Source organism: Bufo gargarizans, chromosome 4 (genome assembly GCF_014858855.1).
Source record: "Bufo gargarizans isolate SCDJY-AF-19 chromosome 4, ASM1485885v1, whole genome shotgun sequence".
Taxonomy (NCBI): domain Eukaryota; kingdom Metazoa; phylum Chordata; class Amphibia; order Anura; family Bufonidae; genus Bufo; species Bufo gargarizans.
In genome coordinates, this window is record NC_058083.1 from 418,081,765 (window position 1) to 418,103,326 (window position 21,562).

The window sequence follows — 21,562 nt, forward strand, 5'->3', positions numbered from 1 at the left end:
GGGTGTCATTTTACATATACCCATGCTGGGTGACAAAAATATCTTGGTCAAATGCCAACTTTGTATAAAAAAATGGGAAAAGTTGTCTTTTGCCAAGATATTTCTCTCACCCAGCATGGGTATATGTAAAATGATACCCCAAAACACATTCCCCAACTTCTCCTGAGTACGGCGATACCAGATGTGTGACACTTTTTTGATGCCAAGGTGGGCAAAGGGGCACATATTCCAAAGTGCACCTTTCGGATTTCACCGGCCATTTTTTACACATTTTGATTGCAAAGTACTTCTCACACATTTGGGCCCCTAAATTGCCAGGGCAGTATAACTACCCCACAAGTGACCCCATTTTGGAAAGAAGACACCCCAAGGTATTCCGTGAGGGGCATGGCGAGTTCCTAGAATTTTTTATTTTTTGTCGCAAGTTAGTGGAATATGAGACTTTGTAAGGAAAAAAGATAAAAAATAAAAAATCATCATTTTCCGCTAACTTGTGACAAAAAATAAAAAATTCTAGGAACTCGCCATGCCCCTCACGGAATACCTTGGGGTGTCTTCTTTCCAAAATTGGGTCACTTGTGGCGTAGTTATACTGCCCTGGCAATTTAGGGGCCCAAATGTGTGAGAAGTACCTTGCAATCAAAATGTGTAAAAAATGGCCTGCAAAATCTGAAAGGTGCACTTTGGAATATGTGCCCCTTTGCCCACCTTGGCAGCAAAAAAGTGTCACACATGTGGTATCGCCGTACTCAGGAGAAGTTGGGGAATGTGTTTTGGGGTGTCATTTTACATATACCCATGCTGGGTGAGAGAAATATCTTGGCAAAAGACAACTTTTCCCATTTTTTTATACAAAGTTGGCATTTGACCAAGATATTTTTCTCACCCAGCATGGGTATATGTAAAATGACACCCCAAAACACATTCCCCAACTTCTCCTGAGTACGGCGATACCAGATGTGTGACACTTTTTTGCAGCCAAGGTGGGCAAAGGGGCACATATTCCAAAGTGCACCTTTTGGATTTCACCGGTCATTTTTTACACATTTTGATTGCAAAGTTCTTCTCACACATTTGGGCCCCTAAATTGCCAGGGCAGTATAACTACCCCACAAGTGACCCCATTTTGGAAAGAAGACACCCCAAGGTATTCCGTGAGGGGCATGGCAAGTTTTTAGAATTTTTTATTTTTTGTCGCAAGTTAGTGGAATATGAGACTTTGTAAGAAAAAAAAAAAAAAAAAAAAATCATCATCATTTTCCGCTAACTTGTGACAAAAAATAAAAAGTTCTATGAACTCACTATGCCCATCAGCGAATACCTTAGGGTGTCTACTTTCCGAAATGGGGTCATTTGTGGGGGTTTTCTACTGTTTGGGCATTGTAGAACCTCAGGAAACATGACAGGTGCTCAGAAAGTCAGAGCTGTTTCAAAAAGCGGAAATTCACATTTTTGTACCATAGTTTGCAAATGCTATAACTTTTACCCAAACCATTTTTTTTTTGCCCAAACATTTTTTTTTATCAAAGACATGTAGAACAATAAATTTGGCGAAAAATGTATATATGGATGTCGTTTTTTTTGCAAAATTTTACAGCTGAAAGTGAAAAATGTCATTTTTTTGCAAAAAAAATCGTTAAATTTCGATTAATAACAAAAAAAGTAAAAATGTCAGCGGCAATAAAATACCACCAAATGAAAGCTCCATTAGTGAGAAGAAAAGGAGGTAAAATTCATTTGGGTGGTAAGTTGCATGACCGAGCAATAAACCGCTAAAGTTGTGGAGTGCCGATTTGTAAAAAAGGGCCTGGTCACTAGGGGGGTATAAACCTGTGGTCCTTAAGTGGTTAAAAGTATTTGGGCAAAAAGGCAGTTTCGGTCAAGGGCATCCTGAATTTTCGGTTTCGGACCAGAATTTTCATTTTGGTGCACCCCTAATTAAAAATCTACAGGTAGCTGTGGTGATATGTTGTCAGTGTCTTCCCATTCACTGCCATGGTCCTGGGCTCTGTCCTTGCAGGCATCGTCCTTCCTGGAATCCACTCTATGGTTTCCTTCCAGCCCTGCACACTGCATGCCTTCCAGCCTGGTCCCTGTAGCACCTTGTTAAGGGCTGGCACACGTTATTTCCATGTGATTTTTAACATGTGTCCTATGTGAGCAATCCCCATAGCTCTGTGTGCTTTTATTGTGTAAAAAAACAATTTTATACATATGCAAATGAACCTGAGATGAGTCCTGTCCATGAGATGAGTCCAGCGTGAAGGAGCCCCAGCACCGCCCCGCATCCTCAGAATGTCCTCCTTGCTACCCGACGTCAGAAAGCTAGAGCGCCGTAATCTCGCCATGCCCGAGCTAGCACATGCGCAGTTCCTTCCCTGAGGCTGATGCCAGCACGCATCGCGAGACACACAGAGCTATGGGGAGTGGGTATTGCAATGTGCTAGCGGCCATCTAGCAACCCATGTCCTCAGCTCTATATACAAAATCCCGGTGACAGGTTTCCTTTAAAAGGTGAAACTAACATATGAAATAGACTCATTACATGCAAAGCGAGATATTTCAAGCCTTTATTTGTTATAATTTGGATGATTATGGCTTACAGCTTATAAAAACCCCGAAGTCACAAACTCAAGTACCCTTTGTTTAGGGGGTATGGATTCATTAATCAGTGTTTTCCAACCAGCGTGCCTCCAGCTGTTGCAAAACTACAACTCCCAGCATGCCCGGACTGCTGGGAGTTGTAGTTTTGCAACAGCTGGAGGCACGCTGGTTGGGAAACACTGCATTAGCTGACTAGAGTGTGACACTTTAAGCCTAGAATACTGAACCTTTTCAAAATATACTAATTTTAAGTTGCATTACTAAAATAAACAAACTTTTGTATGATATTCTAATTTTTCGAGTTTCACCTGTATATTCATTTGCTTATTTATTTTAATGTTGATGATGAAAACCCAAAAGTCAGTATCTTAGAAAATTTGAATATTGTGTAAAATTTCAATATTGTAGACACATGGTCTCACACTCTAATCAGATAATCAACACAAAACACCTGCAAAGGTTTCCTAAGCCTTTAACCTCTTCCCGACCTCCTGAATGCCTTAGAAACAAAACCCATAAAACTGTGTTGTTTTTCCCCCCACTTTTATCCCATTTGGAATTTCTTACCAGCTTCCCACTAAGTTGTATGAAATAATAAATGGCCATTAGAAAGTAAAACTTGTCCTGCAAAAAACAAGCCCTAAATTGTCTATGTGAACAGAAAAATAATAAAGTTATGGCTCTGGGAACGCAGGGAGCGAGAAATGAAAATGCAAAAATAGAAAATCGCTAGGGATAGAAATGGTCCCTCAGTCTGGTTCAGTAGGCTGCACAATCATAGGGAAGACTGCTGACTTCACAGTTGTCCAGAAGTCATTGCTAAAGGCCTCATGCACACGGCCGTTGCCATATTGTGGCCGCTTACGGCGGGTCCACAATACACGGGCACTGACCGTGTGCACCCTGCATCAAGGATGCGGACCCATTCACTTGAATGGTTTCGCAATCCGGGAGATGCGGGGCGGAACGGAGTGCTTCCAAGGAACTTGTTCTATTTTTTCACGATGCGGACGGATCACGGACCCATTCAAGTTGAATGGGTCTTGATCCGTCCCAGCCGCCGCATGGATGTTGCCCGTGCATTGGGGACCGCAAATTGCTGTCTCCAATACACGGAACGACTGCACAACGGCCGTGTGCATGAGGCCAAAGAAGCTGGCTGTTCACAGATTGCTGTAGCCAAACTATTAATGAAAGATGAGTAAAAGGAAAAAGTGTGGTATAAAAAGATGCTCAAGCAACAGAGACATCCGCAGACCTTGAAAGGATTGTGAAGAAAAGGCCATTCAAGTAGACAGACTGTGGCAGGAGTCTGTGCTTAAAGAGTCACCACACACAGACATATCCAGGACATGGTCTGCAACTGTCATGTTCCTTTTGTCAAGTCACTCATGACCCAGAGAAAATGACAGAAGCGCCTTTCTTGGGTTAAGGATTAAAAGGACTGGACTGTTGCTCAGTGATCCAAAGTCCTGTTTTTAGATGAAAGTAAATTTTGTATTTCATTTGGAAATCAAGGTTCCAGAGTCTGGAGGAAAAGTGGAGAGGCACACAATCCAATTTTCTTGAGGTCCAGTGTGAAGTTTCCACAATCAGTGATTGTTTGGGTAGCCATGTCATCTGCTGGTGTTGGTCCACAGTGTTATATCAGTGTTATGGAGATACTGATTTCATTTTCCAGCAGGACTTGGCACCTGCCCACACTGCCAAAAGTACCAATACCTGGTTAAATAAGCATGGTATCACTGTGCTTGATTGGCCAGAAAACTCGCCTGACTTAGGGCTCTTTCACACTTGCGTTCTTGTCTTCCGGCATAGAGTTCCGTCGTCGGGGCTCTATGCCGGAAGAATCCTGATCAGTTTTATCCTAATGCATTCTGAATGGAGTGAAATCCGTTCAGGATGCATCAGGATGTCTTCAGTTCCGGAACAGAACGTTTTTTGGCCGGAGAAAATACCGCAGCATGCTGCGCTTTTTGCTCCGGCCAAAAATCCTGAAGACTTGCCGCAAGGCCGGATCCGGAATTAATGCCCATTGAAAGGCATTGATCTGGATCCGGCCTTAAGCTAAACGTCGTTTCGGCGCATTGCCGGATCCGACGTTTAGCTTTTTTAGAGTGGTTACCATGGCTTCCGGGACGCTAAAGTCCCGGCAGCCATGGTAAAGTGTAGTGGGGAGCGGGGGAGTAGCATACTTACCATCCGTGCGGCTCCCGGGGCGCTCCAGAGTGACGTCAGGGCGCCCCAAGCGCATGGATCACGTGATCGCATGGCATGTCATCCATGCGCATGGGGCGCTCTGACGTCACTCTGGAGCGCTCCGGGAGCCGCGCGGACTGTAAGTATACCGCTCCCCCGCTCCTACTATGGCAACCAGGACTTTAATAGCGTCCTGGCTGCCATAGTAACACTGAAAGCATTTAAGACGGATCCGTCTTCAAATGCTTTCAGTACACTTGTGTTTTTCCGGATCCGGCGTGTAATTCCGGCAAGTGGAGTACACGCCGGATCCGGACAACGCAAGTGTGAAAGAGGCCTTAGAGCATCTATGGGATATTGTCAAGAGGAAGATGAATGACACCAGAACCATCAATGCAGAAGGTTTCTATCAGAGCACCCTGGGCTTCCATAACACCTCAGCTGATCGTCTCCATTCCATCTTTGAATTGCATTATATCGTGGTAAAGGAATCCATAGCGCAATTCAGCGTCAACTCAAACTTCAAAAATGGAAGTTCACTCATCCCTACTAATTTCACATCTGCATCACGGAGATACAGCAGGAAATGTCTGGAATCGGCCGGACACAATCCTTACAGTGCAGCGGTTTGTGTCCGGCCAATTCTCTGCATTTTTGCCAAAAAAGTGGACAGATCTCCGAGCATTCTGTTTTCATTCGGCAGTGCTGAATCCGGAGAATTCCAGCAGGCTGTTCTATGCCGGAACACATACCGCAGACGTGAAACTAACCTTACCATGGCAACCAGGCCCCAATCCTGGTCATTGCGGCAGCCCGCTCCATACAATTCCCTGTGCATAAGGCTACATGCACACAAACACGTTGTTTGTTTCCGTGTCCGTTCTGTTTTTTTTGGGGGGATAGAATGCGGACCCATTCATTTCATACGGATGGCATCTGTTTTTTTTTTTTGCGGGTCCGTAATTTGCGGACTGCAAAACACATACAGTCGTGTGCATGTAGCCTAATGCTGTACATGTACGGCTTTATGCGTTGTTTACGGTTACACATTTTTCGTGTGACAAAAAGGGTACAGCTACACTGTGACATGTGTTGCTTGACATTTATGTTGCGTGACCTTTTTTGTAATGACAGTGAATGGTGTCGCACTGCAACAGTCGCATAAAAATCCAACATGGGTTGAAACACCATTGACTATCATTATGATAAAATGTCATGTAGCTGAGCCCTTAGGAGTTTATAAAAATGCAGCCAAAATGTATTTATTTTTTTAAGTTTGTGCCTGAGCAGCTCAGAGGTGCCGAAGACTTCTGTCTTCATTTGTGCCTGAAAACAGGCGCAAATAAGATAAAAGTGTCTGGGCCCTGCCACCAGGGGCGTAACTATAGGGGGTGCAGAGGTAGCAGTCGCTACAGCGCCCAGGAGCCCCAAAGACCCTTGTGCCACATAAGTAGACACTAGGCCTGCACAATATATCGCCAAAGCAATCGCAATTAATCGCCATATCGCAATCGCCAATTGGCCGACCCCAAAATGCTGCAATTATATTACCATATTTTTCGCTTTATAAGACAAACTTTTTTTCCCCCCAAAAGTGGGGGGAAAATGGCAGTGCGCCTTATAAAGTGATGGTTGACTTTTTACGTGGCTGACACGGATGTATCGCCGGCCGCTATGCTGCACAGCGCGGCCGGCAATACATCAGTTACAGTATGGGGAGGGAGGAGGGGCTGGAGGCAAGTCGTTATTTTAATGAACAAATGTTCTTTTATTTATTCTATTTTATTTATCTGTTCTGTGCAGTGCTATTAAGAGAATGGCAAGTTTTGTATTTTGTACTTTTGCAGTAACGCAAATGTTATTTAATTTAGTAAAAGATGTTTTATTTTGAAAAACACTGCATTTCAGTTCTTGAGCTAAGCATAACTACATTTCTGCATTACCAGTAATTCCTGTGTGCTTTTGCCTTGAAAATCCAAACAAATACACCTCTAGCACAATTCCCTTAAAATATTGCATCGCATATCGTTATCGCAATTTTTAGGGCCCTAATCGCAATCGCACAAAATTCCCATATCATGCAGCCCTAGTAGACACCATTATTATAGAAAGTGCATGCTGGTTGGATGGAGGAAAGGGTCATGAATTTGGCATGGGGTATGTGTGTGTGGGGTGACGTTTCAATTTTTGCCTCAGGCAGCACGAAGGCTACGTGAAGGGCGGCCCATGAGCCTTTAACTACACGCCTGCCCAGCCCTTCTCAGAATGCGGTGAGGGAAACGTAGAAACGCCACTTGACTAAGTTTGTCGCAAGTTGCAAACACAGTGTTTGCAACTTTTTTTTTTACACCACAGAAAGTGGCTCAGTGAGATGACAAATGTCCCCCAATATGTGAAAGGGCTCTTGTGGCTCTCGAAAAGGTAGTGGGGACGGGTAATGTCACCCCCAAAACTGGCAGCTAAGAGGAAGGCATTAAAACCAGCAATTAGACACACAACAGGACAAAGTCAATTAGTCAGGAAATGTACAGGTGAGGGCACTGCCACCTACAAATATGTGGACAGTCCCATTATCTTTGGAAAGCAGGCGAAGCGAACGACCTTGGCTACTGCTGGCCCAGTCATTTCTGTAATAAACTTCACAGAGAAGTGACATTTCTGCCGCCCATGCACAATTATCCACCGTGGTCGATCTTCCCTAGAGACAACGCAACGTACTCGGCGCACACTCTCGACCAAGACCTTGAGGATTTGCTTTTGGTTCCTGTGAGAGGCCGGGGGTGTGTCAGCGGGTAACACGGAGGCTGGCTGCAAGATTCATTTCCTCCTCCTCCGCCGCCATTTTGTGTCGGATTCGCTACGAAGAAGCAGCAGCGCGGAGGGGAAAAAGGGGGAATCAGCCAAGAGCGGGAAACTGAGTGCGTGTGACCGAGCAAGAACCGCGGGGATACAGGACCGAACCGCACACAAGAAAACCAACGACGACATAGCATTCGCCGGTAACTTTCCTGAGCGGACGGTGAGGACAGCAGCCCGGGCTGCAGGTAAGAGTCCGTCCGCGGCGCCTGCCGCTTTCCCTCGCCCCCCGCTAGTTTGAGGGGAGACTGTCTGAGGTAACGTTTTCCCTTCCGCCTGCGCGGGCCTACAGTTTGCTGTTTGTCATGTCTGAGGGTTAAAGATGGCGGAGCGGAAGGGTTTGCGGCCTCCATGTTCCTGACCTCGAGCTGAAGATAGTTTCCAGTGAGGCGGGAATGTGGTGTGAGGCAGGAGCGGGAATCCTGAGGTGACGGCCGTGTGCGGCTCTGGGAGGAAGGCGCTTCCTGTACGCACTGTGTAAATACACGGGCTGGCTTTACTTTCACCTCAGTTTCGAAGCCGTATGAAGTGATTTCTTTTAGGTAGCGTAGTATGGTAATTATGGGGAGGTTTCTAAGTGCAGTATCAGAAACCTCGGATTTGTGGGATGCTGGAAATGTACGTTATAGAGGGGGAGGGGGTGGGTGCAGACTGGTGGAGGGCTTCTGTATGGGAGGTGCTGGCCATACACAGGAAGGATGAGTGTAGTGTCATTGACGTCCATGACTGACCGGTCTGCCCCCCTGTCATGGACTGTGCCGATGGCCGCGATTGTCCCTATTGAACACACCAGTCTGTGGTACAGTTGGCCAATATGTACAAATGTCTTCCTGGTAAAAGTGGTTTCATTTAGCTGGTTTAGTAGACGGATTTAGGTCTCATTCGCACGACCGTATGAATTGGTACGCATCCGTTCTTCTGTTCCGTGGCCCGGCAAATAATAGAGTATGTCCTATTCTTGAGCGCAATGACAGGCAAGAATAGGCCTTCCATAATGGCCCACCTGTTCCATTCCACAAATTGCAGAACGCAAACAGGCTGCATCCGTGTCTTGCCGACCGTAAAACACGGCACTGTCGTGTGAACTCGCCCTTAACCCTTTTTTTGCATTTTCATTTTGGGCTCCCTGCCTTCCCAGAGCCATAACCTTTTCATTTGTCTGTTCACATAGCCATATGAGGGCTTGTTTTTTTGCAGGACAAGTCGTATTTTCCAACGCCACCATTTAAGGCTACTTTCACACTTGCGTTTGATCGGATCCGTTCTGAACGGATCCGATCATATTAATGCAGACGGAGGCTCCGTTCAGTACGGATCCGTCTGCATTAATAACTTAGAAAAATTTCTAAGTGCGAAAGTAGCCTGAGCGGATCCGTTCAGACTAAAGTCAATGGGGGACGGATCCGCTTGAAGATTGAGCCATATGGTGTCATCTTCAAGCGGATCCGTTCCCATTGACTTACATTGTAAGTCTGGACGGATCCGCACGGCAAGCAGCGTTCAGCTGTCCGCCTGGCCGTGCGGAGGCGAGCGGAGCGGAGGCTGAACGCCGCCAGACTGATGCAGTCTGAGCGGATCCGCATCCATTCAGACTGCATCAGGGCTGGACGGAAGCGTTCTGCTCCGCTCGTGAGCTCCTTCAAACGGAGCTCACGAGCGGACAGCAGAACGCTAGTGTGAAAGTAGCCTAATATTGCACATGATGTAGTGGGAAGCAGGGAAAAAAAATTCCAAATGGGGTGAAATTGCAAAAAAACAGTTTTTACACCAGTTTTACGTTTTTTTTTTTATTTACAACGTTCGATGTACGAAAAAACTGACCGGTTACTTTCATTCTACAGGTCAGTACGAATCCGTATGGGGAATATATTTTTATACTATGGGCGTTTAAGCAGATTGCGACACCCATTTATTATTATTTTTTTTATTTATTTTTTATATTTGGGGAAAAGGTGGGTGATTTTAATTTGTGTTTTTTTTATTTAAACTTTTTAATTTTTTTAACACTTTTTTTATAGTTCCCATAAGGAAATATAACATGCAATCATCTGAGCACATATGCATTGAAGTCTATGATGATTTCACTACTTTCCTATGGAGCCCTATTACAGGCAACGGCTCCATAGGAAATACTATGCAACAACCTCCTGTCTTTTATAAAGACAGGAGCTGCTGCATACATGCTCCGACTCCTCCGATTGCCACACGGGGGAGCCGGAGCACAACTGAAAGTGACCACTTTCGGTTTCAGCGTGCTCAGATGCCGTGGTCAGGATTGACCACAGCATCTGAGGGGTTAAATGTCTGCGATCGGCATTACTGCCAATTGCGGACATGAGCCACGGGTGTCTGCTAAAAGAAGCAGGTGGCGCTGGGCATGAAAGAGTTAAACATGAGTGCAAATGTTGTAATTGATCATGTGACTGTCGAGGTCAGGGTCGCACGCTGCGCTGAGGCATCACATAGCCCAATTTGCAGGAAAATCAATCGGCTACACATATCAAGGAAAGCCACACGTGACGTAAAATGCGTAAGATTGCTGTTGCTGATTCTCATGTGCCAAATCAGTATCCACAACGGGAGTAAAAAAAAAAAACTGAGGAAATTGTGCTGGGCTGCAGATGTAAGGCTGGGCTACACGTTCACGTGTGTCTTGCTGTTGTGCAACTATTTTTCGAGCTGTGATTTGGCTGTAATATCACAGCTCAGTGACAGGCGAGTCACACGACTTACTTTAAAGTCAGTAGAATAAAAGTCGAGTGTGACCTGTAACACAATATACCAGCTCTGTATTTTTTGTGATTTGCAAAACCATTGACAATCATTAGATCCCCTTTAGTCGCTGTTATGTCCCAGCCTTAAAGGGGTTCTCCAGAAATACTGATTTTTATTTTATTAAGCGTTCACAACCTGCCCCCATAAGCAGAAGATTCATATCTACCTGCTCCTTACCAATTTGGTCTTCTACAGTTCCTCTGCTGTGTCCATATTCCGGTCCCTGGAGTGTTTGTATGGGCACGGTCATGTGCTCTGCTGCAGCTAATGACTGGCTTCAGCAGTGATGTGGTCAGAAGAAGCACATCACCACTGAAGCCAGTCATTGGCTTCAGCAGAGCATATGACCGTGCCCTTGCAGTGCCACATGTAAACACTCCAGGGACCGGAGCATAGACACAGTGGGAAGCAGGCAAGACTGCAGACACTTTTAAAAACAATAAGAAAAAAATCTGTATTTCCTGTATTTTCAAAGGGTTGTTCACCCTTAGTGGGCATTTCTTCATATCCCGCCACTGAGTTTCGGCTTAATTTCTGTCCCGTCAGTCGTTGGCTGCAGAAGTCACAACGGATCTTGATGTGAGGAGACGTGGGATCTGCAGAGCAAATGGGCAGGGATCTGGTAAGGGTACTTTCACACTAACGTTATTCTTTTCTGGCATTAAGTTCCATCCTAGGGGCTCAATACCGGAAAAAAACTGATCTGTTTTATCCCCATGCATTCTGAATGGAGAGCAATCCGTCCAGTATACATCAGGATGTTTTCAGTTCAGTCACTGTACGGTTTTTGGATGGAGAAAATACTGCAACATGCTGAGGTATTTTCTCCATCCAAAATTCTTGAACACTTGCCGGCATTATTTTACATTGAATTAGGGGTGCACCGAAATGAAAATTCTGGTCCGAAACCGAAAATTCAGGATGCCCCTTGACCGAAACCGAAACTGCCTTTTTGCCCAAATACTTTTAAAATACTTTTTTTTTAATGATTTTATTAATAATTCTTTTTCATGAATTTAATAAATCATATTATATAACATGGTGCTTCCTCATACACTCTCATTCCTCTTAATGCTGGCCGGCCGGGCAGACGAGCAGCAGCGTCACGACTGACGTCACATGCCTGCGCCGCCTCCTTCATTCAGAAAGTAGGCCGGGCACATGACGTCAGTCGTGACGCTGCCGCTCATCTGCACGGCCGGCCAGCATTAAGATAACAGCCCTGTGAGTAGGATGTGGCTATATTGAATGTTCTACTGCAGAGGGGGCCTCATGAATAGAATCCTTATTAATTGTACACATTTTATAACTACTGGAGCTGGGGGCCGGAGCACAGTGAACGCACCGGCCCCCAGCTCCTCCTCCCAGTCCCGCCCCGCTATTTTCTGCCGATATGTACAAATATCGGCCGAAATGGATTAGGCTCATTTTCGGCTGCCGGAATTTCGGTGCACACCTAATTGAAATGCATTAATGCCGTATCCGGCCCGAAGTGTTCCGGATAAACGGATCCTGTTTTGCGGTTGGCTCATGCGCAGACCTTTTTTTAAAATGTGAAAAAGAAAAATACCGGATCTGTTTTTCTGGATGACAACCGGAAAGACGGATCCGGTATTGCAATACATTTGTGACACTGATCCGTCTGCAAATGGTATCTGTTTGCATACAGACGCTAGTGTGAAAGTACCCGAAGAATGATTACCACCACAGGTCTGGCCACGCTGATGGGTCAGCATAAACTCTCACCAGGGCTGAACAACCCATTTAATCTGCAGCATGTCAGTATATGCCGCAGATTTCACCTTTTGCCATGGAGGAGTGAAATCTGCATCACATCAGCACCATTTAAGGCCTTTTTATTTTCTTCTGCTGTGGATGTCAAGCAGGAACACTACAGACAATCTGCAGTAGGGCTGCAGTAAACAAATATTTTTGTAATCGAGTATTCTATCGATTATATTTCTCGATTCATCGCGTAATCTAATAAGAAAAAGCTACTTAAAATAACGTACTTAATTAGGTATGTATAAAGTTATTGGTTTGAAGGGGTTAATAACTTTATACATGCCTAATGCCAAGGTGCTTCCATTAACCCCTCCAAACCAATAACTTTATACATGCCCATTGGGTTTGGAGGGGTTAATGGAAGCACCTTGGCATTAGGCATGTATAAAGTTATTGGTTTGAAGAGGTTAATGAAAGCACCTTGGAGGTGCCTTCATTAACCCCTCTCTGAACCAATAACTTTATACATGCCAAGGTGGTGCTTGCAGCCTCCATTAACCACTCTCTCTCCATCTGCCTCCCCCCCCCCCAGCCTCTGATCTGCCTCCCCCCCAGCCTCTGATCTGCCTCCCCCCCCCAGCCTCTGATCTGCCTCCCCCCCCAGCCTCTGATCTGCCTCCCCCCCCAGCCTCTGATCTGCCTCCCCCCCCCAGCCTCTGATCTGCCTCCCCCCCCAGCCTCTGATCTGCCCCCCCCCCCCAGCCTCTGATCTGCCTCCCCCCCCCAGCCTCTGATCTGCCTCCCCCCCCCAGCCTCTGATCTGCCTCCCCCCCCCCAGCCTCTGATCTGCCTCCCCCCCCAGCCTCTGATCTGCCTCCCCCCCCAGCCTCTGATCTGCCTCCCCCCCCCCAGCCTCTGATCTGCCTCCCCCCCCCCAGCCTCTGATCTGCCTCCCCCCCCCCAGCCTCTGATCTGCCTCCCCCCCCCAGCCTCTGATTTGCCTCCCCCCCCCCAGCCTCTGATTTGCCTCCCCCCCCCCCAGCCTCTGATCTGCCTCCCCCCCCCCAGCCTCTGATCTGCCTCCCCCCCCCCAGCCTCTGATCTGCCTCCCCCCCCCAGCCTCTGATCTGCCTCCCCCCCCCAGCCTCTGATCTGCCTCCCCCCCCCCCAGCCTCTGATCTGCCTCCCCCCCCCCAGCCTCTGATCTGCCTCCCCCCCCCCAGCCTCTGATCTGCCTCCCCCCCCCAGCCTCTGATCTGCCTCCCCCCCCCCAGCCTCTGATCTGCCTCCCCCCCCCCAGCCTCTGATCTGCCTCCCCCCCCCCAGCCTCTGATCTGCCTCCCCCCCCCAGCCTCTGATCTGCCTCCCCCCCCCAGCCTCTGATCTGCCTCCCCCCCCAGCCTCTGATCTGCCTCCCCCCCCCAGCCTCTGATCTGCCTCCCCCCCCCCCCCAGCCTCTGATCTGCCTCCCCCCCCCCAGCCTCTGATCTGCCTCCCCCCCCCCCCCAGCCTCTGATCTGCCCCCCCCCCAGCCTCTGATCTGCCCCCCCCCCCCCAGCCTCTGATCTGCCTCCCCCCCCCCCAGCCTCTGATCTGCCTCCCCCCCCCCCCAGCCTCTGATCTGCTCCCCCCCCAGCCTCTGATCTGCCTCCCCCCCAGCCTCTGATCTGCCTCCCCCCCCAGCCTCTGATCTGCCTCCCCCCCAGCCTCTGATCTGCCTCCCCCCCCAGCCTCTGATCTGCCTCCCCCCCCAGCCTCTGATCTGCCTCCCCCCCCCAGCCTCTGATCTGCCTCCCCCCCCCAGCCTCTGATCTGCCTCTCCCCCCCCAGCCTCTGATCTGCCTCCCCCCCCCAGCCTCTGATCTGCCTCCCCCCCCCCAGCCTCTGATCTGCCTCCCCCCCCCAGCCTCTGATCTGCCTCCCCCCCCCAGCCTCTGATCTGCCTCCCCCCCCCCAGCCTCTGATCTGCCCCCCCCCCAGCCTCTGATCTGCCCCCCCCCAGCAGCCTCTGATCTGCCCCCCCCCCAGCCTCTGATCTGCCCCCTCCCCCCCAGCCTCTGATCTGCCTCCCCCCCAGCCTCTGATCTGCCTCCCCCCCCAGCCTCTGATCTGCCTCCCCCCCCCAGCCTCTGATCTGCCTCCCCCCCCCCCCAGCCTCTGATCTGCCTCCCCCCCCCCCCAGCCTCTGATCTGCCTCCCCCCCCCCCAGCCTCTGATCTGCCTCCCCCCCCCCCAGCCTCTGATCTGCCTCCCCCCCCCCAGCCTCTGATCTGCCTCCCCCCCCCCAGCCTCTGATCTGCCTCCCCCCCCCCAGCCTCTGATCTGCCTCCCCCCCCCAGCCTCTGATCTGCCTCCCCCCCCCAGCCTCTGATCTGCCTCCCCCCCCCCAGCCTCTGATCTGCCTCCCCCCCCCCAGCCTCTGATCTGCCTCCCCCCCCCAGCCTCTGATCTGCCTCCCCCCCCCCAGCCTCTGATCTGCCTCACTCCCCCCCCCCCCAGCCTCTGATCTGCCTCCCCCCCCCCCAGCCTCTGATCTGCCTCCCCCCCCCCCAGCCTCTGATCTGCCTCCCCCCCCCCCCAGCCTCTGATCTGCCTCCCCCCCCCCCCAGCCTCTGATCTGCCTCCCCCCCCCCAGCCTCTGATCTGCCTCCCCCCCCCCCCCAGCCTCTGATCTGCCTCCCCCCCCCCCAGCCTCTGATCTGCCTCCCCCCCCCCCCAGCCTCTGATCTGCCTCCCCCCCCCCCCAGCCTCTGATCTGCCTCCCCCCCCCCCCAGCCTCTGATCTGCCTCCCCCCCCCCCCAGCCTCTGATCTGCCTCCCCCCCCCCCCCAGCCTCTGATCTGCCTCCCCCCCCCCCCAGCCTCTGATCTGCCTCCCCCCCCCCCAGCCTCTGATCTGCCTCCCCCCCCCCCAGCCTCTGATCTGCCTCCCCCCCCCCAGCCTCTGATCTGCCTCCCCCCCCCCCAGCCTCTGATCTGCCTCCCCCCCCCCCAGCCTCTGATCTGCCTCCCCCCCCCCCAGCCTCTGATCTGCCTCCCCCCCCCCCCAGCCTCTGATCTGCCTCCCCCCCCCCCCCCAGCCTCTGATCTGCCTCCCCCCCCCCCCAGCCTCTGATCTGCCTCCCCCCCCCCCCCCCCAGCCTCTGATCTGCCTCCCCCCCCCCCCCCAGCCTCTGATCTGCCTCCCCCCCCAGCCTCTGATCTGCCTGCCCCCTCTGGTAACGCAACCCCCTACCTCCGTCCCTCCCCAGTATTAATCATTGGTGGCAGTGGCCACAGGGTCCCCCTCCTCCCCCCCATCATTGGTGGCAGTGTCAGTTCCTGGCTGCCATGGTATGTTAGTGAGCAGAGAGCAGCGCATTATACTCGCGTGCGCTGTGGCCGGCGGTCGCTCCTTCTCATAGGTCTGTGCGGCGCATTGCTAATGCTGTAAGCATTAGCAATCCGCCGCACAGACAGAAGAAGGAGCGACCGGCGGCCACAGCGCACGTGAGTATAATGCGCTGCTCTCTGCTCACTAACATACCATGGCAGCCAGGACTTCAGTAGCGTCCTGGCTGCCATGGGTAACCGATCGGAGCCCCAGCATTACACTGCTGGGACTCCGATCGGAACTGACACTGCCACCAATGATGGGGGGGGGGGAGGGGGACCCTGTGGGATATGGCCAGCACATTCATTGGTGGCGCAGTGGCCACAGTCCCTCCTCCTCCTACTCTGTCCTCATTGGTCTTCAGCGGCAGCCGCGCACAGTGGGGAGGGAGAGACTCCCTCCTCCTCCCTCAGCTGTGCCGGCCGGCTCAGTCCTGCCTCTCTGGCCTCCGGAGGACACGGAAGCGGTGAGTGAGACGCTTAATTTCACTCCCGCTCCGTGATCACGTGATGTAAACGATTCCTCGATGCAGGGAAACTGCATCGATGAATTTTTTGACTCAATTTAATCGAGTTATTCGAATAATCGTTTCAGCCCTAATCTGCAGCATGTCGGTCACATGTGGATGTACTTTAGGCTACTTTCACACTGGCGTTTAGTAGCGTCCTGGTTGCCATGGTAACGATCTGAGCCCCAGCAGTGTAAGGCTACTTTCACATTAGCGTTCGGGCTCTGCTTGTGAGTTCCGTTTTGAAGGCTCTCACAAGCGGCCCCAAACGCATCTGTACGGCCCCAATGCATTCTGAGTGGATCTGCTCAGAATGCATCAGTCTGGCAGCGTTTGGCCTCTGCTCAGCAGGCGGACACCTGAATGCTGCTTGCAGCATTCGCGTGTCCACCTGGCCGTGCGGAGGCAAACGGATCCGTCCAGACTTACAATGTAAGTCAATGGGGACGGATCCGTTTGAAGTTGACACAATAAGGCTCAATTTCAAACGGATCCGTTCCCCATTGACTTTCAATGTAAAGTCTGGACGTATCCTTCTGAGCTACTTTCACACTTAGCATTTTTTCTAAAACATAATGCAGACGGATCCGTTCTGAACGGATCCCATCGTCTGCATTATATGAGCGGATCCGTCTGTGCAGATCCCAGACGGATCCGCTCTGAACGCAAGTGTGAAAGTAGCCTAATCTGCCACCAATGGAGGGGATTGGACCCTGTGGCCACCATATAACAATGAGGAGGGGGGCCTGTGGCCAGTGATAGTATAATGGGGGGGGGTGGCTTTGGGAGGGCGCACTGCGCCACCCATGAATGTAATTAAAGAGGACCTTTCGTGGGTCCAAAGAATATGAACTTAGTAGCAGGCTGCATAGAGCGGCGCCCAGGGATCTAAGTGCACTTACTATTATTCCTGGGCGCTGCTCCGTTCACCCGCTGTGGCCCCCGGTATTTTCAACATTCAGAGCAAGGAGGAGGAGTCGCCAGTGTCTCTCCTTTTCCCTTACAGCAGCGTTGTCCAATCAAAACTTCCTCGCTCTGATTGGACAGCGCTGCTGTCATGGAGACGGAGAGACACTGGGGTCTCCTCCTCCTTGCTCTGAATGTTGAAAATACCGGGGGCCACAGCGGGTGAACGGAGCAGCGCCCAGGAATAATAGTAAGTGCACTTAGATCCCTGGGCGCCGCTCTATGCAGCCTGCTACTAAGTTCATATTCTTTGGACCCATGAAAGGTCCTCTTTAACTCCTTTTACGCTGGGTTCACACCTGAGCGTTCGCGATGGAGCGCTCTGTATGCGCGATTGTACTGGCGTTTGCAATCGCGCATACAGAGACAAGCGAACGCCCATCGTAGCGCGTTCCCGAAAGTCTATGTATGGGAACGCGCGACAAGACGCCCCAAAGAAGCTCATGTACTTCTTGGGGCGTCGGTCGTTTTACAGCGCGTACGAACGCGCTGTAAAACGCTCAGGTGTGAACCCAGCGTTATACAATTGTCTGCAGCGGTATAACAGACCTGGCACCCAACCTCAATAATAGCGCATGCGATGCGTGGAAATTAACCCCTCAGATGTGGCACCTGAGGGGTTAATTGCCGCGGATCGCATGCCCTGTTATTGAGGCCAGGTCTGATACGCTGCCTATACTTATGTTTTACATTTATTGGTGGCGCAGTGGCGACAGCTCCTCCCCTCCTCCTCCCTGCTATCTCCCTATTGGTGGTAATGGCAGCCACGTCACAGTGGAGAGGGAGGGACTCCTTCCTTCTCCACTGTGCTACTGAAGAGAACTTAGGCTGAAAAGTCTTGTCGCCATCTGCAAATTTTAAGGTGCATTGGTGACCGTTTTGGTCGCCATCTGGAGCCCTGCTAAAGAAGACATAATACAACCGTATCGGTTCATGACGGATGCATGCGGTTGTATTATTGTAACGGATCAGTTTTTGCAGATCCATGACGCATCCGCCCATAACCCGAGTGTGAAAGTAGCCTTAGCTGTATACGGTGCGGAGTTGTACGCAGAAAAGCCACATGAAATCCACTCCTAAATCGTGGATTTTCTGTCTGTCAACAACCCTATTGAAGTCTATGGAGAAAAGATCTATATATAAGGTGCAGAATCACACAAACCTGTTGGGGATTTGAAAATCCACATGGAAAATATCCATGAAGTGTTCATAAGTGTTGGGTCCCTTTCACACGAGCGTGATTTCCGCGCGGGTGCAATGCGTGACGTGAACGCATAGCACCCGCACTGAATCCTGACCCATTCATTTCAATGGGTCTGTGCACATGAGCGTTGTTTTTCACGCATCAGTTCTGCGTTGTGTGAAAATCGCAGCATGTTATATATTCAGCGTTTTTCACGCAGCCCTGTCCCTATAGAAGTGAATGGGGCTGCTTAAAAAATGCATTGCATCCGCAAGCAAGTGCGGGTGTGATGAGTTTTTCACTGATGGTTGCTAAGAGATGTTTGTAAACATTCAGTTTTTTTATCACGCGCGTGAAAACCGCATTGCACCCGCGCGGAAACAACTGAACGCAATCGCAGACAAAAACTGACTGAACTTGCTTGCAAAATAGTGCGAGTTTCACTGAACGCACTCTGAACGCATCCGGCCCCAATTTGCAACGCCCGTGTGAAACCAGCCTTAAATCTCATTCACTTTGCTGGTACTGTGTTACACAGATCTTTCCGCATGAAAATCTGTGACAAAAAATGTGTGTAATCTGCAGTGTGTGCGGGTAGAATAGGGGAATGTCCACACATGATGATCTGTCGCAGATCTGCTGGCCCCACAGCTTGGAAGTGGCTCCTTGTGTCAAAATCTGACTTTCCAACAAGCCTTTGGATTTGACAAAGGAATGTATCCATGCCAGATATCCACCCATTGTTTTGGGAGTAGGATTCTGGTGGCCTGCAATGTCTTGAATGTGGCTTTGGCCGTGTTCACATCTCTGTCAAGATGTTACGACTGTCGGCTGTATTCAGAACCACTGCATGCAACTGTCCGGCGGTGATCTGTTGAATCCAGCAATGTCGGATCAGCTGAGCTCCAGAGCGTGCCGGAGGTGTGAACGTGGCCTTATGCTTGGTGTTGAATCTCCTTAGAGAGCAGTCCTGTATTGAGTCTGTCCTCCATTTGTGCGCTACAGACCTCATCAGCAGTGCCACGCAGAGGAGAGACCTAGCGTTCCTTCCCAGCAATCACCTGTCTGTCAGTGAAGGAAGCCGCCATATTTACATGCAGCGATCTCCACAATAGGGAGAGGTTCAATCGGTAATGTCATCGTTTGTCCCCATACACACTGTTTGCCGGCAGCAGAGCATGTTTACACAGCACAGTCTGCTACTGTCAAAGGATTTAGTCCCCTGCACTAACAATCCTATTACCCTGCGAACGAGCTTTTCACAGCACCTTTACACCGCCAGATAATCTCTAAGGAGCATTCCTATGAAGGCTTGGCAATTATCTGACGAATTCTCGGCCGTGTAAAAGGCTCTTTAGTGTGTATACACTGCTCAACCAGCACACAGCAGCCCCGCTGGAAGGAGGTGAAGAAGGGGACCTCTAAAAACTGCTATGTTCTCCAGAGCAGTGATAATAGGAGGCAGCACCATCCAGTGCCTGATCTAGGAGTCCTCAGATCTGTGCAGGAGGCTCCCCATCTCTAAATCACTGTTCACATAGTGCAGTAATTGCAGTAAAAGCTGTCAGCAAACCTTCCTCCGCTCTATCTGCAAAACACAGCTGTTTTATACGGTATGATAGGTGGGGATGCTGATATTGTGCCTCCCTAGACACCCCTATTCTACACAGGACATTATTCAGCATGTATATGTGCAGGACACGGATTCGCTGAAACAAGGAGATTTAAAGCCAGTAGCTTCACCTAGTCAAAAGTAAAGGAACACCGACCCTCAGGATGGATGGTCAATATCAGATAGGTGCAGGTCTGACTCCTGCTGTGGTGCTTGTGGGAGCTGCATGCTGTCTACATTGTAGCGTCCGTGCAGTGTAATTACAGCCATTCAACTGAATGGAGAGGATGTACCTTAATTGCATATTAGCAGCACTATGGGTTAGTGCTGAGTTTTTTGGCGCTGATTTTGTAGCGTTTCTGGCTCAAAATCGGCTACAAAACAGCCTTTCATTCATTGGGAAGCAGTACTTTCATATGGTGTGTGTATGTGTGTTTTATTTATATATAACACACACACACACACACACACCCATAAACTGCTTTAAAATCGCAGCATGTTCATGTTCTATATTCTGCGTTTTTCACGCAGCCCTGGCTCCATAGAAGTGAATGGGGCTGCGTTAATAACGCATTGCATCTGCAAGCGGATGCAATGCGTTTTTCACTGATGGTTGCTAGGAGATGTTGTTTGTAAACCTTCAGTTTTTTATCACGCGCGTGAAAAACGCATCAAAACGCATTGCACCCGCGCGGAAAAAACTGAACAACTAAACGCAATTGCAGCCAAAACTGACTGAACTTGCTTGCAAAATGGTGCGAGTTTAACTGAACGCATCCGGACCAAATCTGTCACGCTCGTGTGAACTCAGCCTAACAGTGTATGGAGCCAGAAATGTAAAGCTCTGTTCACTGTGATGTAATTCGGGGCCAGGTTACTGCAGCTCAGCTCCCATTCACTTGTTGGGTGTCGAACCCCCACCCTTATGAGATTGATGACCTATTGTAAGGATGGGGCATCTGTATCTAGAACAGGGATTCGCTACCTCCAGGACTCCAGCTGTTCAGAAACTACAACTCCCAGAATGCTTCATTCACTTCTGTGGGGGTTAGAAGAACAGCCGAGCAGGTTTGCATGCTGGGAGTTGCTGGAGTGGCGGAGGTTGCTGATCCCTGATCTAGAACCTGGACAAGTTGGACAACCCATTTAAAGGGGTTTTGCCACCTACAATGAGAACGGAGCCGGGAAATGAACAGAGGGCGCAGTGCTCATGGGGTTTCCGAAAATAGCCGAGCATTGGCTCGGCTATTTCAGTCTGCCCCTTAGAAAGGAATGGGAGCAGGGGCCGCGTGTGCGCAGTGCGCCCTCATTCACTAATAGGGGAGCATTGCTTGGTGGTGAACTGACCCCGGGAAATCTGGGGTTCTCCAGGCACAGCTCTCCCTGCTCAGTTCTTGTTGTAGGTGCTGGACCCAGAGGTGGGACTCTCACCTATCATGTTTTGATCATGTTTATTTTAAGAAAAGATATACTGTACTTGAAGGCCAGCACATGAACTGTACATACCCTTTTATTGTAATTTTTAAATTAAATCATTTCTGTTGCACCAAAATCAAGCAGAGTGGGTTGATATCAGGAGCTTTTTATATGCTGACTTCATTATTACCATTATACAAGGCAAGAAAAAGCTGTGCAGCAGCGACGTGGTGTCGCCAAAAAATGCAGTACGATCTAAAAGCAGCATGTTATAGAGGAGAAGCTGAGCAGATTGATATTTAGTTATGTGGGAAAAAATTCTGTAAACCTTGTAATTTAAACATTT

The 21,562-nt window shown here is 49.8% G+C and overlaps 1 protein-coding gene across 2 annotated transcripts in view; it reads left to right on the top strand.

Moving 5' to 3' along the window:
- Positions 1–7,573: 7,573 nt before the first annotated feature.
- LOC122936329 (WT1 associated protein) overlaps positions 7,574–21,562 on the top strand; it is a 55,333-nt gene continuing 41,344 nt past the window's right edge. Inside the window, exon 1 of one of the 2 annotated variants that reach the window (XM_044292477.1) lies at positions 7,574–7,847. The gene's annotated coding sequence lies outside the window, so the exon portion shown is untranslated. The remainder of the gene's footprint in view (positions 7,848–21,562) is intronic. The other variant, XR_006388915.1, reaches the window with a different exon arrangement.